This window comes from Rousettus aegyptiacus, unplaced genomic scaffold, assembly GCF_014176215.1.
Source record: "Rousettus aegyptiacus isolate mRouAeg1 unplaced genomic scaffold, mRouAeg1.p scaffold_m13_p_1, whole genome shotgun sequence".
NCBI lineage: Eukaryota > Metazoa > Chordata > Mammalia > Chiroptera > Pteropodidae > Rousettus > Rousettus aegyptiacus.
Window position 1 is genome coordinate 86,333,680 of NW_023416284.1, and position 4,039 is coordinate 86,337,718.

General features: G+C 37.6%; 1 pseudogene; it reads right to left on the reverse strand.

Moving 5' to 3' along the window:
• Positions 1-1,457: 1,457 nt before the first annotated feature.
• Positions 1,458-1,576, reverse strand: LOC118607072 (annotated as a pseudogene).
• Between the last annotated feature and the right edge of the window lie 2,463 nt (positions 1,577-4,039).

A 4,039-nucleotide genomic window follows, 5' to 3' on the forward strand; every position in this document is an offset into this window, starting at 1 on the left:
TATTTTTTAAGAAAATGATATAGGAGCTGCACAACTCTGTCCACTGTTATTACTATTTTGTTTAAAATATCAATTTGAATTCCCCCCATGCCCACCCCCCCACCCCACCCCACCCCCACCCAACCCCCCACACTCCCATGCTCAATTTCTTGTCTTTCATCATTTTGAGTGCTCTCTTGTTTCCCAAGCAATAAGGAACTCATCTACCTGAATTTCTTACTCCATTCTGATTTTCCATATCAAAACTTTTTACTGTGTCTGAGATGGGAATTCAGCTTCACACTCATTTTTAATTTCTCTTCTGGAAAAAAAAAGCTTTCAAGGTGCCTTTTTGATGAGACCCAATGAGCAATGGAGCTCTTTTTGGCTCAGGTGATCAATTTTGTCTTGGATGGCTCATTAAGGTGAACCTCATAACACAGAGAAAGTGAGTGAGAGAAAGAGAGAGAGAGAAAGAGAGAGAGAGAGAGAGAGAGAGAGAGAGAGAGAGAGATGAGAGAGATGAGAGAGACAGAGGCAGACAGAGAGAGACAGAGAGACAGAGACATAGAGAGAGGGATTTACAAATTCTTCCCATTCCAGGTACACAATTGAATTATACCTTAACCATATAATGAAAATTAGTACACATTTAGCCACAGACATTATTTTCTCTCACACTTGCCTTAACCACAATAATGAATCTTACAACAACACAGTCTAGAAAAGGTGTAAAATATAGCCTGTGTAAAGTGAATAACAGGTAAAGTCTTCAATTAGAAATTGGGTGGGCAGTTAATTTCTTTTTACCTTCAGGTATAAAAGACATTATTAAATTGCATGACTAAAAAACTTAAAAACTACATAATTTATTTACTTTTAACTTGTAGCCTCAGATCCATGATTAGTCCTTTTATATATCCACAAACCTATAGGGTTCCAAAAGGGGACAACCCTATATCATATTTTGAGGTTGGAAAATTTGATTTTGTGTCTTTTTACCACCTCACTTTCTTGAGCCTATCTTTGAGCTTTTTCTACAAGGCCATCTAAGATTCTTATAAAAGCTTATCATTTCTCAAAGCCTATCATATTACAAAATATTCTGCCCTAATCTTCATTTATCTATTTTTAAATTCTAATCTCTGTTGAAAGTTAAAAGGAAAGTATTCTGATTGAACAAGCCAACTTAGGTATGAACAACTTAGAACCACTAAATTGATTCCTCGTTTTCTGGATCTCTTCATGCTGTTAAAAAACCTTCACTAAAGTCTCTCTTCACTTGGCTTCTGCCACAGCATAATTCTGGTTATTTTTTTTTCTGTACCCACCCCCTAACTTTCACTCCCCTGTCTCCACCCAGCTGCTTTTTCTCTGTTTCTTCTGTAAGCCTCATACCTTTTACATGACCACTGTTGGTGTTCCTCAAGGTTTATCCCAGGTGAATTTTCAGGCCATCATTTTATTTTATTTTTTTAAGGCTACAGCACCTAGTCTTCCTAGGTGGTCTACCATCCAAGTACTAACCAGGTCCAACCCTGCTTAGTTTCCAAGATCAGACAGGATTGAGCATGATCGGTGTGGCATGACTGTAGACTCAGGCTATCTTTAAACATGCTCTCTCTATACCTGAATGCATTTCTCACTTTTCTTTACTTGGATATTCTGCTCATCTTTAAGATCAATTTAAGCATCGTGTTCTTGATCAACCTCTCTCAGTCCACATGCTGGTCTTAACCGTCTGTGGTCAATGCCTCCCCGCATTGTGCTCCTGCAGTCTCCTTTTTATCACTGAGTCCTAATGATCATAACAGTGATTATCCATTTCCTCTGCTTGACAGGTACTTGTGTTGCAGTCATCCTTGACACTCCCATGGCTACACGAGGTAGATGTATAAGTATTTGCTGAAGAAAAATCTGGAAAGGGCAGGATACGGGAGATGATTCTTGGCACTGATGGGCAGAGTATATTTCAGGCATACTGTAGGCTCTTGGTAAATACTTATAAAATACATAAGACCTGAGAATAAAGAGCACTGGGGAGAGGAACAGATTATAATTTTCAGTAGGAATATTTGGACAAAACTATGTAGGTAATAACTTTTCTCATGTCATCCTCACAGACCTCATAGGTAGACAAATTACATATTATCCTTTGTGAACAAATGTAGACATTATGGCTCTAGAGTTTAAGTGACTGGTAGAAACTGATGCGATTTACACAGCTTAAAGGTAGATTGAAGAACACAGATTTTTAACCATGATCTGGTTCTTTTTCCATAATACCTTAGCGACAATTTTTTTTTTCTGAGAAATTTTAAGGGAAAAGAGAAAAGACGCCCGAAGTGGTAAATTTTTACTCATTGACATATTGTAACCTAATATGTGTTTCTTAGTAGAAATGTTCATCTTTATCTACACCAGATGAAAATCTGGGCAAGACAAAAACTTAATGACTACTTTTAAGAATGCCTTTGCTTTACAAGTCATTCTAAAACTTTGTGATATTATCACACCTACAGCTTTAAGCTCACCTAGAAAGGTGGTGGCTTGGTCTGAGATGCTCAGTCACAGGTGGCAGAGGGCAGCAGGATATGGTAATGGGGATAGGGGAAGGCACATTAAACCAGAGAAGTTTCCTGTAACCAAATCATCACTCATTGATCTGGCTGAGATACTAAATCTCCAAATGATATTTCACAGAGAAAAGTTCTGCAGGGCCACATTATTTGGTTGTACCAGAGCATTGCTATGGAGTCTAGAGCCCTAACTATTTGGGCTACTCCTTAATTTCCTTGCTTCATAGAATTATTTTTCCATCCAGGTATTGGCATAATGCAAGAGTAAGAGCTTCAGCATCATCAAAACTTCTTCCATATGTTTCAGATCCAAGGAGATGCAACTGCAGTATATTTCAGTGTATTACATAGATAGCAAGGACATTTAAAAAGGGGGAATAAAATACACAGATGTCTCAGATGTGTTGCACCCATGTGAGATGGCACTGGCTGGGAGGTGTCCAGAAAAGGATCTCTTGCTACACACTTGTATGCATAGAGACTAGTAGATATTTTTAAATTAAACATAAAACTGTTTTTTTTTTTTCATTTCAAGAGTGAACACAAGTAAGGATGGTTTTAATTCAAAGAGCTTATCGTAAAACAGTTATCATGTCCTATAATTTGGCTTTATTGAATTCAATCAAAATTCTTTCCAGGAAGGTAATGGAGCATAAGGAATAAAGAATAAAAATAAAGAAGAATTGATGTTGCCCCAAAAACATACAACACTGTCACGTGTATATAAAAGACGAGTGACGAAGAAGCATAAAATTATGTGTAATCTTTCAAGATGTTTGATCTGCTGGAATGGTGATTAAGAGATATAAATTATTCATCTACGAAAGTCACCCACAGAGAGATATTTAGGAAAGCAGAAGCAGAACCAGAAGTTTTGCTCTTAAATGAACAGAATTTGTGTTCTTCAGTGAATCATTTTTTTATTTATAATAAATTCTTAGTGAACATGTCAGGCCCCGTACTTGGCAAAATGTTATAATGAATGATACACTATCCCTGTTTTAGCTTAGAATCCATATGATAAGAGCTATTGTGGCAGAAAGAGCCAAAAGAGCCACCAGCCTTGGACAAAGCGAGTGAAACAGGCACCCAATTCAAAGCCACTCTGACTCCAGGGTGCCAGCATTCATCACTGCCTGTATGACTCAATGAATTGGCAGGAAGCTGCTATTGACTGGACTGAGAAATGCAGAATGTGGAGTGAACCTCTGGGTCTAGAAGAGGTCCAGAAGAGATAACATGGAGCAAAGTGTTCAGAATGGGAACCCACAGAGCAAAATCAGAAGATGGTATGGAATGAATAATGGTTAGTGCTCAGGATCTCAACTTTTAGCTCTTGAGGTTAGTTGTGAGACTTTTGGCAGTTTAATTCACTTTTTCAAATCTTAGTTGTTCCATCTATAAAACTGTGTAGCCCTAATACCTTCCTCTCAAATTTGTTGTGAACAAATGAGATCACACATAGAAAACAATTAGCATAG